This window comes from Stegostoma tigrinum, chromosome 29 (assembly GCF_030684315.1).
Source record: "Stegostoma tigrinum isolate sSteTig4 chromosome 29, sSteTig4.hap1, whole genome shotgun sequence".
Taxonomy (NCBI): Eukaryota; Metazoa; Chordata; class Chondrichthyes; order Orectolobiformes; family Stegostomatidae; genus Stegostoma; species Stegostoma tigrinum.
This window is the reverse complement of record NC_081382.1, coordinates 18,938,897-18,952,053: the sequence shown is the minus strand read 5'-3', so window position 1 is coordinate 18,952,053 and position 13,157 is coordinate 18,938,897. Positions and strand designations below refer to the sequence as shown.

The 13,157-nt window shown below is 39.4% G+C and overlaps 1 protein-coding gene across 1 annotated transcript in view; it reads left to right on the top strand.

The window, feature by feature from the left end:
* The window catches only part of niban2a (niban apoptosis regulator 2a), a 186,377-nt gene that overhangs the window by 41,749 nt on the left and 131,471 nt on the right, over positions 1-13,157 (top strand). The gene's annotated exons all lie outside the window — the stretch shown is intronic.

Sequence of the window (13,157 nt, the reverse complement as noted above, 5' to 3'; positions counted from 1 at the left end):
TTGATGTGACTGTGCTAGTATTCAAAAAATATTGCTTGATTAAAGCTGTGGATTATGTGGAATGAATTTTCAAAAGAGGAGTTTTAATTGTCTTTTCTAATGGGCTTTTAGCAAATTTTCATTTGTTTCATCTGTAGAAAAACTAGTCCTTTGAAATGGAAGATTACACAAAGCTGATCTTTTGCACATCTCTTGCTTCAAGTGTCACAATTGCACACAGTCAACCCATTCATTATGTTTGTCTGCCCTATATGCTTGTTTGTAAATGTAGGTTAGCCCAGCACCATATTAAGTCATTATTGTCTGACATTGTGGCAGCGTGCTTGGACTTGTATCCAAGGGAAAGGCCTGAAAGTAAGGGGAGTGTATTGTTGAGGTGTGGGTGTGGCCAACAATATTGTGGCCTAGATTGAGGACAAACATGTCATTGTTGGCAGAAGCTGAAGTAAAACTTTTTTTTGTTCTTGCTCAGCTTTCGAGAGAATGTGCTGTGTTTTGGTTGTAAAGCAAATGTAATCTTTTTTAATTTTGTATTCACTAAAGGCCTGGCAGCTTTCAAATATAAATTTCCTCCTTTGCTGCAAGGTTTTGGATCATTCAAAACAATGCAGACCAGTGGGCTTGGTGACAACTATATTAGATTAATCTGACCATAAAACATTTTTATTTTATTCCAGGGCCAAAAGAGCTCTTGCACCAATAATATCAACAATAAGCATCAATCTAATGCATTGTTTTCTTGTAGGACTAAGATAATTTGAGATTGTGAAAGGCATAGATATTAATGAAATTTTTTTCAGCTTGACAGAAATGCTACCAGAATCAGCAACAGTGCTTGAGCAACAGTATAAGAAGTTCTCTATGAAAAAGAAGAGGCAGTATTTATAAAGAAAAGAAACAGTTAATGTTTCACATCTTCAGTGTCCTGCATGCCCACGGATGTTGCCTGACATGCTGAATTTGTCTAGCATTGTTTTCACTTCAGATTTCCAGCATCAGCAGTATTTTGTTTTTGTAATAACTTGACATTCCTACAGTGTCCCTCCTTCCCTGTGCTTCAAAGGAATATTAGTAAGCTGAACCTGAAATTACAGCTCAAATATCAGGACAGGCAGCTACAGGTTTGTTCAGAGGTGGTTTGAGACTATCTTGGCAGTAGAAGCATAGTGAAGTTTAGGCATGGTATTCTGAAGCTTAAGGTGTATGTAATTTGGGACATGGTTACTAATGGAAATAGGATGCGATAGAGACGAGAATCTGAGGGTAGGACATCGCTGGGTTGAGATTAAAGCTACAAAAGATGCAAAGACATGTAAAGCTAACTGTTTGCAGTTTGACACTTGGTTTGGGTCTGCCATCTTTACTTTAATTCATATAGTTAACAACGTTGTTAACTATCCCTGTGATAGCCCTTCCTTGACATGGTCTAACTGTAAATCCTCCTACTGAAACTACAGGTACAGGAACAGTGACTTTTTTTGCATTGTTAAAATCCTCCCATTGTGGAAACTCATTCAACAAAAGGAACTGCCATCTTAACAGACTTCAAAGTTGGATGGTGACCTGCTATCGCTGGCCCCATTATGCTAAGTTGATTAAGTCTGTTTTGACTCCTGTTTTAAGCCTGGCCGACAAAATAACATGGTCTGTGTGCGCAGAACTATGTATAGTTGATGGTTGTTTTTGTTGAGCTTGTGCGACAATTGTTACTGCATACAGAAACAACTCTTCCTTCCATAATGACAGGTGTTTTTGTTTAGCCACCCAGACTTAGAGGATTTGTGTGTTCATTGCAAATACAAACAACTGTTTTGTTGACCAATCTTAATCAGTAGTTTGAGTTTTTGTTGAAGGGTAACAGATTTACTTTTATGCAAGGTCTTACAGGATCTCAACACCTCCCAAAGTTTTTATAGTTCATGGAGTATTTTGGAACTGGAGACTCCATGGAGGATTGCAAACAGCAACCCCAGACTGATTCCAGGATTTCTAACAATACCTTTTTGGTTTTTCAGTTTTCAGGGTTACCTTAAGGATGTGAACTAGTTTTGGTCATATCCATTGTTAGTGCTTCTAAGCTCATTGTGAGGATGGGCACCTCCCTCTCATTGAACACTTTTTGTGGTGTTTTAGCAGCTTTTTCAAGAGTTGTGATTTGTGCCATACATCATAATCTGCATGAGGGAATCCTTTTGAATGCCAAGTTTGTCTGAGCTTACCCCACCCCACCCAATCCCATATTGGCTAGCTCAACTGCAGCCTGCACTTACTCCATGCAATTAACAATCCCACTTTCGCAGGAGGGTGAAGCCAGAACTTGTCCTGATGAGTCCTTCTACCTGCCTTCAGAATGGAAATTCAGCACAGAGCAGTGGCTCATGTGGCAAATATGGCAGTCTGTTTATACACAGAGCTCCCTCCGATTTGTTAGTGCTAGTCCAAGGGTAAAATTGGCCAGGACACTGGGGAGAATTCTTCTGTGTAAAATAAGGGATCGCTTCATTGACCTTTTGGAACGTGGGGCAACATTCAAAGCTTTCCTTCAGTGTCTTGTCTGAAAGTTTGTGCCTCTGACAAAGCAGCAATCCCTCAGTATTGTGTTATAGTGTCAGCATTGATTTTTGTGCTTGTGCTTCTGAACTGAAATTTGGTCGCACAATCTCTGACTCTCATATATTGCATTTAGCTGCAGATAGCACCTTTTACACTTGCAAAAAAAACCCTGCACAATCCAGCATGTTGAATCGACCCTACAAATTTGGATCACCATCTGATAATTGGCCACTTCATAATAGTTGAGCAAGCTAATGACTGTTTGTTAAATTTGGAATCGTTGGCCTCCATTGATGTAATTGTTTTCCAGGAAATGCAGTCCTGAACTCTTGAAGTACAAGAGCAACAGCATCCGTTGCACCACTTTATTCCTACTCGACCCACGTTGCCACGCTTTAGATACTTTCTAATCAACCTGTTCAAAGATGTTATCGCGCACCTCTGGAGCAGGTATGGACATGGACTTGAACCTGTACCTCCTGGCTCAGAAGTAAGGACACAACCACTACACGGGGTGGCACGGTGGCAGAGTGGTTGGCACTGATGCCTCACAGCACCCGTGACCTGGGTTTGATTCCAGCCTTGGGTGACTGTCTGTGTGGAGTTTGCACGTTCTCCCTGTGTCTGTGTGGGTTTCCTCCGGGTGCTCGGGTTTCCTCCCACAGTCCAGAGATGTGCTGGTTAGGCGGATTGGCCGTGCTAAATTGCCCATAGTGTTCAGGGATGTTTAGATTAGGTGGGTTATAGGGGGATGGGTCTGGGTGGGATGCTCTGAGGTTTGGTGTGGACTTGTTGGGCCAATGGGCCTGTTTCCACACTGTAGCATTCTATGACCTCAGTAGCCTTGTTTTACCACTAACTTGGTTGAATTTACAGGACACCATTTTAGCTGATGCAATCTTTGGGATTCTTGACATGCAGTTGGCAGTCAACGTATAATATCAGTTTACTTCAAGACTCCCTTCATATAAACTATGTTCCAATTCATTTTTGCTTTTGTCCCAAGTGTTCTTTTTTTATTGTTGAAAACCTTTCCCCTTTTCTCCCAAAAATCTTAAACAATGCTCCATTCTCCCCTTTCAATGCGTTAACTAGCAAAACCTGTTATTCTGCAGTGTCTCATACACTGAAATTAAAGGTGAAAATGAGATGTAACTCCATTGAGTTTCATCTGTATTACCAGCTTTCCACTTTACTGTCTCCATTAGCATTCTGCATAAGGAAGCTCCCATAATGTTTATCGCTTTATATGGAGTTTTATAACAAATTTTCATGATTTCTTCCTCACTGCCTCTGCCTCTGGCTTGCAAGCAATATCTTTCCACTAATCAGATACTCAGCCTTTCAACTTCCTGGTCCGACTGCCCAATGCTACCTAACATGGTACTTTTAGTCAGAGTTAGCCTGAAGGTTTTAAGTACCTTTTTCATTTTGAATGGTTGTCCTGAATTATTGTCACCTCTACCTCAGTGATGAAATTTGTTCTCAGATGTCTGAGAATAACCTAATTTTGTAGAACACCAGTTCGAGTCGTTGGGTAACAACATTCAGTTTGGCCTCTGGTAGTGGAGCTTCTTGCAAGTTTTCAACAAGATGTGAGGTGTATGATTAATTATTTGGTAGACTTACTTTAGTATTCAGATTTTGAACCAGTCACATCTATCCATTTGCTTGAGAAGGGAGCTCTCTCTGATGTTTATGTACTGTGAAGTGAAGCTATTGGTATAGGTAAAGCTGTGAAATTCAGAATCATTCAAATTGTTATATATAAATAGCATGATTTATTGTGGTGTATCTTAATTTTTTTTGCATAATAAAACCAAGTATACAGCATTGTGTGCTTGCATTTTCAGTGAAAGACCACTTTGTTAAGTTTCAAAAAATCTACCAAACTAGATTTCAGTCACTCCCCCCTCCAAGTCTACATTTTAGTTTGGAGGTGTGATCTGCCTGTTGCTCCCCTGAATGTTTCTTCAAGATCCTGCCATGAAAACTGCACTGCCTGAATAGCCAGTACTATAACAATCTGTGCCCTCTCTCCCAAATTCCCAACCTTGGGCACAACTGGACATCTGGAAATTTGGCTCCATTAGGGCCATCCCATTGTTATACTTTGAATGTAATGATGTGGGCTGCTGATGTGCAGAGGCATTTTTGCTTAAGGTTGCACTTCACCAGTGAGACAACATTCTCATGTTGTCACCATGCCCACTTACAGATGTGCAGCTGGCTTTTTTGATGGCCATTTTTATGACATCCTTATGGTTGCTTCAATTACTGCAGACTGAAATAGGCAGCCTCCTTGTTTGGCCTGCTGGTTTTATTTTTAATTTGTTGTATAAGCAAGTGTTGAGAAATTTGCTGGGCTTTTGTATTTGGAGCTAACATCCTGAGAAATAGGAAAGTGTGAGGATCACTAGCTCACTGTGAGGGGCTTGGAGAAGACCTTGTGAGCATTAATACTCCAGTGCAGGTGAGGGTGGGGAGGTGTAATGTTTGCTTCATACAACTGCATCAAGATTGGACCTCGGAAGGGACATACCTAGTTTTGTGAAATTACCGGTCTGAAAAATGCTGAACTTGGGTTGGTGAGTTCGTGTTGGAGTGTATTTTTGGAGTTAAGGGCAATGTGAACAGATGACTGGAAAGTGATCAATCAGAATAGGAGCAGTCCTTTTGGAGGTCAGTGATTGAATTGTCTCTTGGAAAGGAGCTTCAGGACCAGAGCAGCAAAAGTGGAAATCTTGTAATCATGCGTGAAGGTCAATGAGACTAGATGACTTGCTGCATTGTTAATGTCTGGCAGAGTTGCTGAGAAATCTGAAATCTGTCTTGATAACATTTTGCTATTTGTCTGTTATGGGATATGTATTACTTACACTTATGGCTTGTTAATTCTGGGTGCTAGTAAAATGTTATATACTTGATTTGTAGGTTGTATTACTGTTCTAACATATTATTGGTTCAAAACTGGAATCTTGCAGCTTCATTCTGTTGGTAAGTCACATGGAACTTGCCCTTTTGTCAACTTAACGATAAATATTGCTTGACCCTACCCAGATTGGGCACAGTGTGGTGAAATCCGGAGTCAGTGATCAACAGTCTGGACTGGGATCATAACTTTCATCATAGAATCAGAAAAATAAAAAGAATAGTCTCAACTATTTCAGTTAACTTTGTAAATGTAAATATAAGCAATCACAGTGAAGAATTCACACCTTTGGTGCTCCTTTTAGTCCAGTCCTGTTCTGTTACATAGGTGTAGAGCGGGATGAACACAGCAGGAAAGCTGACGTTTCGGACCTAGACCCTTCTGATGCTGCTTGGCCTGCTGTGTTCATCCAGCTCTACACCTTGTTATTCTCAGATTCCCCAGCATCTGCAGTTCCTTCTATCTGTTCTGTTACATACTGGGATGCAAATTAATTGTTAATGTATCAGGTCACTTTGACTCTGGGATACAAATCTGTTTCTTAAAATCTAGCCAAGCTACTGATTTTCTTCTTTCATCATTATACAACCATATCAGCGTAATGTTCTTGAATTATAACCAAGTCTGCCTTTTCACATTTTTGCAGTGAAATGTATATCATCTGTGGTTGTCGGTACAACAGACTGCTAATGGAATTACTTGGGCTATTGTCAGGGGCTGCTACTTTATCTTTGATTGAAAAATAGTGTAAAAATAAGTGGTCAGTTGAGGAAATTGTGTACATTCTATCAAAATGTGTTGTTTATAACAGATTGATATGTCTTTTTATTTCATTTTTGAAAAATTATAAAAACCTGAGTATGTGTTGATCAATTACCTTTCATAAAATACTGTGGCCCAGGAAGGAATTTGTCCTTTTTATACAGCAGCTGGTAAGGTTGCTTGGCTACTCCTCCCCTACTCTCCATTTATTTTAGTGATACATAATAATTTGCATCAGAGCTGAACCTCCTATTATAAACTCGTTGCACACATTCTGTTGTGCAAATACCTCTAGTATGGAGAAAGTTTGTAACAAATCTGGTCAACTGCAAAACTAACTTTTTTTTGTCTAAGTCTCAAACATTTTCTACAATGTTATTTTCTGACCTTAAAACTGGATAGATGTTTTGTAATTCAGTCCTGAAAATGTCAGAAAATATAGTACTTGAGTCATTGTGGTATTAAACTCTATCCTTAGAGCACACATGGTAACGTTTTTATAGATGAGTCACCCTGTGAGAAACCACTTCGCTGTGTGGAACATGAAATGGGATAATGCTGCTGATCTAAATTCTGAACATTGTGCAAGAGAACAGGAGTTGAGTGTGGGAGAGGTTTGGGATAAGATTAATATTACTGCCTCATGTAGGTCAATGATTACAATCTGAAGGATGGGTACATGTTGCAGTCTGGAAACTATCTGCTTGCTAGTTTTTGGGTTCAGGTCATTGAATCCAGTACATTCTGTACTTTTTTAATATTAGCTCAATTTATTCCTCTGCAAGTGTCCTGAGTGGCACAGTTCCTAAAGGGATGATGAACATGTTGAAAATCTACTAACTGGTTTGATAATGCATCATTCTGCAGCCAAAAGAATTAGTAAAATTTAGTTCTTTCAGGGTGGTTTGAGTGTTGTTTCTAAAGGTTGTCAATCTTTCCCACTGGTGTCTGAATTCTTCGCTCTTTTTGTCACACTTCTGTGCCCCATCCAACAAACTTTTGGGCAGGTATGATTAATATTTCCTGGAGACGCTGTAAATGTTACTACTAGCAGTCTCTCGGCAAATCATTGCATTTGCCTGTCCTGTTCCAGCTTTCGGTTCCCTATTTTTGCCTACAGTCAATCTGGGTGACGAGGTAAAACCCATCTTTCCCAGCAGATCCCAAGATTGAAACAGAGGGCATTATGTAACCAATGCAATCTGATTAAATTTGTTCAGGAGTGACTACAAGTTTGGATTTGTGTGATACTGAAGCATTTGGGGCCATCAAGGCAGAGATTCTAACACCAGCTGCAGTTTTCAAAAACAAATCAGTTATGGGATTGCTTGAGACTGATGGTTTGAAAAATTTTTTTGTTCCTATGCTAGACTTCTTCCTCGTTTAGCCAGCTTAATAACAAGAAGTAATACTTTCTACTATTGTCCAAACCAGCTGTGACAGATCTTAAAAAAAAATCTGCTTCCTAGGGAGCACCTTCTCATTTGCTGAGTTTTGAATCAGCCCTCTGCCAAAATGGCTAATCGAATGATTAGGTTTGTACTAAACAGTGAAAATAATGTTTTAGACCTGTCTTCCCTACTTTACCCACTCTTAAAACCGGATGTGAAACTTATTCGCTTCTTCCTCTGCGAGGTAGTGAACACGGGTGACTCCCATCTCAACCCTTTCTCTCAGGTTTCTAAGCTGAATGTTGCCAACACACCTACAGTTCCTCTTAAAGGTATTGAAAATATTCCCTCCCACATCTATCTCTCCTGCAGCACCGATTTTTTGTTTTAACCCATCCAAGTGAGTTTTCACCATGAGCTCTGTAATGGCCCAGCAAAATAATGGGCAGATTGATTCAATTATATACAACGCCTTGTCCGTGACTCATCCTTGATTCTGTAATCACTTGGCATGATTTGTCATGCTGTTACATTAAACTAGGAAATAGGAGCAGGGTATAAGCCCCTCCAACTTTCCCCAGTGTTCTCTCAGGTCATGGCCCAGGCCTCTCTCCCCCCCCCCTTGTTTTTTGTGCCGGTTCCTAGTTATCCTTACTCTATATTTTTTTTAAAAATCGGTTTACTTCCTGTTTAAACACTTCGTGATCTATCCTCCACAACTGTCTTGGATGGAGAATTCCAAACATTCACCCTTCTCTAGCAGGAAAAATGCCTTCGCATCTCTAGTTTTAAATGCTTGTCTGCTAGTTCAAGATGGATAAATACATGAATAAGAAAGGTCTGGAGGAACATGGACAAGAAGCAGGTAGGTGGGACTAGTTTTAGTTTGGTATTATGGTCAGTATGGGCTGATTTGGACCAAGGGTCTGTTTCCATGCTTTAGAACTCTATACAGCCACTAATGTAAACATCATCTCAACATCTCCTGTGTCAAGTCCCTTCAGAATCTTTTATGATATAACAAGATCATCCCTCTATCCTTTTAAAGTCTAATGAATTAAAGACCTACCCAGTTCTTGATAAGTTAACTGCTTTGTCCCAAGAATCAATCCTATGAGGCTCTTTTTGAACTGTCTCCAATGCCGATATGTCACATCTTAAATGCCGGGACCAAAACCGTGTGCAGTGCTACCAGGTGTGGCCTTACTAACACCCTGTACAGTTGAAACAGACTTGCGTACTTTTAAATTCTAACCTGTAGCTATAAAGGACTGAAGTTCTATTTTCCAGCTTAATTACTTGCTGTACCTGAATAATGACTTTGTATTTCATGCACAGGAACGTTGAAATCCCTTTGTGTTGCATTGTTATGGAGTCTCTTTCCATTTAACTAATGGTGTGCCATTTTTGCTCTTCCTACCAAAATGCATAATTCTAAACTTTCCTGCATTAAACTTCATCTGCCAAGTTTTTGCCTCCTTGCTCAATCTGTCTATTTCCCTTGTGACTTCTTTATGTCCACATAAACAGGTGATAGGGTATAATTTAGCAATTTTGGATACATTACTCTTAGCAACCTGCCCACCCCCCCCCCCCCACAAGTAATTTGATATCAACATTAAAGTATTGAAGTCTTACGAGTGATCCTTGCAGTACACCACTAGTTACGTCTTTCCAATCTTAAATCTGTTAATCTGGACTCTGGCTAACATGCAGACAATCATTAATGCATACTTATCCATGATCCTCAACAGCATGAGCTCCTTCCTTGAGCAGTAACCTTATGATGTGGCATCTTGTCAAATGCCTTCTGAAAATTGAAATGCACTGCATCTTCCAGTCCCCCTTTATCAATTCTGTTATATCCTCAAAATACTTTAGCAAATTTAATAAACATGATTTCAGGTTCTCCACTGCTGCTTTTTGATGATCTTTTAAGGATGCCTTCCCTTGTTTCATTTTGTTTTTGCCCAATAATATCCAGAGCATCTGTAGCAATGGCATAATTTCAATCTCTGTCCCCTTGCTTCCAAGTGTCTGTTAGGTTCTAGACCTAATTGCCTACCCCTGTCAATGCCATGGTATCTTTTGGGTGTTTTGTCTTTATGTTCACTCATGAATGTGTTAGCATTTCCAACAGTTAAATTTTTTTTTTTATGTATTGATGTTGGTTGAACCATGGACCATAGACTGACTTCATATTCTCTACTGGCCTAAGTGAGGCTGACCCTGGTTGTTTAACTCTGTCCATTTAAATCCCAAAATGTGCTTCTGAATGGAAGATGTAAGGTCAGCTAAACACATCTGCTTTCCCCATCTGAAAGGTTGCCTTCCTCCATGCGGCATTAGCAGCTTTGCTTCTACCTCATTTGTATCTGTTGCTGGATCAGTATTTTTTGTCTTTGTCTCTCTACGCTGTCTTTGAATCATGAACTTCTGTTAAGATTCAACTTATTGAAAACTCTGCTTGTATTCTCCATGTAACATGCCCTGTTCATCCGTCATAACTGCCTGTCTTTACATGGTTTGCATTGGCAAAATTAAAAGCCAAATTAGTACTCAATCAAGTTTCCTAAAATGAAAAAAATGAGGTGAATAATGAATGACTGGTTTGTTTTGGTTGTGGTGTTAGTTGAAGCAACATTATTCCGCTCAGCTCATTGGCTAAAATAGCTCCATGTCATAGTATCTTTTATGTAGGTGGAAGATTCCATTGCCTTGGGAAAGGGTCAAAATAGTTGGATTGTAAAGATAAATTGGGGAAGAAATTAATCATAAATAATGAGGAAAATGTAGCTGGAAATATACAAGGTAGCTTTTTTTAATGTGATGACATGTCTTGCCACTTGGCATATAATCAAACAATCTATTAATCCAGAGAGCTCAGCAATTCCCTATTGGAACCATGCTTGCTCACCATGGCCACTGGTGAAATTGGAATGGTATTAGTTATAAGTCCTGAAATTGAAAAGCTGTAATGACACCATGAAGTCATCATAGATTGCTATTTTAGAAACCCATCCAGTTCACTAATGCCTTTTGAGGAAAGGGATCTTGACATCTTTACCTTGTCTGCCCTATATGTGACTCCAAACCCACAGCAGTGAGGTTGACTCTTGATTACCTTTCTGAGATGGCTGAGTAAGCCACCTAGTACCAAGCCATGACCAGGAAGTGCTGTGGGAGTGGCCTTGACTAACCCATTGCAGGGCAGTTGAGAATGGCAGCAAATGTTGACTTTGCTGGTCAAACTAACATCATATGAAAGATTTGAAAAAAAGTGGTACCAAGCCACATGAAAGATTAGCACAGGATGAAGAGTATTTGTGACTGAGAAGTGCTTCTTGTTAAGGTGGTGGAGTCAGATTTATTTGTAGTTTTTAAAAAAAAAACTTTCTTATGGAGAAGAGAGCAGGTCCAGTTGGATCCCTTGCTGAAAGACTGAGCACAAATTGATGAGTTGAATAGCTGTTTCCCATGCTTTACGAATGGATGATTTGGTAAAGTTACCAAAAGACTTATCAAGCCTTGTCAAGCTCCTAGCAGCTGAAACCATGACTACCTGTGGGAGGGCAAAGGAGATTAATGGGCACGAGGTTACTGTTGGAGGCATGATGTGGTATTGTCATGTTTAAGGATGTTTGACAGAAAAGTGAAGCCAGGGAGGGATTTCAAATCAGGATGAGAATTTTAATGAATACTTTTTTTGTCTTGAAACTGCTGTAGGTCTGAGTAGAATTCAGGCCCAAACAACAGTTTGGATGAGCTAAAGTAGATGGGGACACTGAAGCATTGGGGTATGTCAGGAGTAAAGTGTGTGCAGTGGGCTGGCCCATTCTTTTTAGAAAAGAGAAATATGATGGAAGTGTTGGGACTACTTCAGTAGCATTTGTAAATTTTAAAATAGAGTGGGAATGCCAGAACTAGGGGAATATTTTTAAAAATGTGGATTAAATTGCACCCAAATGTTTTTGAAGATCAAAGCAACTAACAATGTCTGAACTTTCACCCCAGTGCCCTGAAGGAATTGGTTTCATTGGCCAACGCTGTTTAACTCGGGGACATACACAAATAAGATTTGACTGAGGGACGTTTGATATTAGTTGAGTATGAAAAGACAGTGTGCTTGAGAAAGGCCTTGTGAGCAGTAGATGCTGCTAAATAAAATGTTATTCAGGATAGTATATGCAGACTGAGCAAAGTGAGTAATTCAATAAACCCTGCCTGTTTTCCTAAACCACTCAACTGGAGAAATGTGAAACCGTTAACATCTCTGTGAACAATTGAATTAACGAAACTAGTTTGTTCAGCGCTCAGGTTACTGGGAATACACCCTGTTAACTGGAAGAGAGACACTATGGCCATTCTGGTGATTTGTCTTAAAGTTAAATTTGTCACAATCTGTTGCTGTTGTCTTACTTGTGTAAATGCCATTTTCTGGCAAGATTAGCCAGATGTTCCACAAGGAGAAAATTTCACATGGGCACCTTGCATGCAAGACTTGGTAGCATTGAAAGGTTATTAATCTATTACTTTTAGTACTGCAATGCTGACTGCATGAAGTAGCAAAGTTAATAAACAACTTTTTCCAATTGCACATGGTTCCAGCAGCATGTGCCAGTCTTACCAATGTCGCACATGTGCAATCAATTTGATGAATTTCAATCTGTTATACAAAGTAAACGTATATGAGAGGATCACCTTGGTTTCATCAGACTTGAAGTCCCCGGTTGCTGTGATCCACATCCTGTTGGTTTGGATGTGAAACAGTCTTGAGTATTTTAATCTAATTTCAAGAAGCATTTGGACTCCACCACTGTGATTATTTTAAAACAGTACTTAAGAGGGTTTGAAATGCTGAATTAGGAATGGTATCAACATTTTGGAATTTGTATTAATCAGTGCAATGTTAAACTAAAACTAGTATCATACTACATCCTACTATTTGTTTTGTAAACATGACCAGTGTATACTATGCTGCTATTTGTATTTTATAATGTTACGTTTATGCTGAGCATGCTAGGCTTGCGCTGTAGCAAGATTACAGTTGGTGTAAATGTATTCTTTAAAAGTTTATCTATTTGCTTCTTTCCTCTCCCATCACTCTTAGACAATTTGAAATATTATTCAACCTGACATCATCTATTCAATCTCATTACAAAGCGAAATAGAAGAAAAACATTGCTTGTTTTGTTCTTTCTAGCCCTTTATGTACCTCTTTGTAAAGACATGTCACAACATCTCTTACGCATTGAGAATCTAATTTACCCTAATAACTGCAACTTTGCAATGAAGTTTACTTGAAAGAAAATATTTTAATCCCACAAGTAGCAGAGCTATCTGCCAGTAATTCTGGCACAATAGTTGATGTGATTAGAACCAAGTCTGACACTGTGAATGGACAGAGTCTCATGCCATTTGGCCAAGGTGTTTTTTGCCTCATCAGCCTGCTTCTTTGGGATATGAAGCCCACTGGTCACAGGAGTTACAGATTATGTTGACATGTTGCCAGATAATCC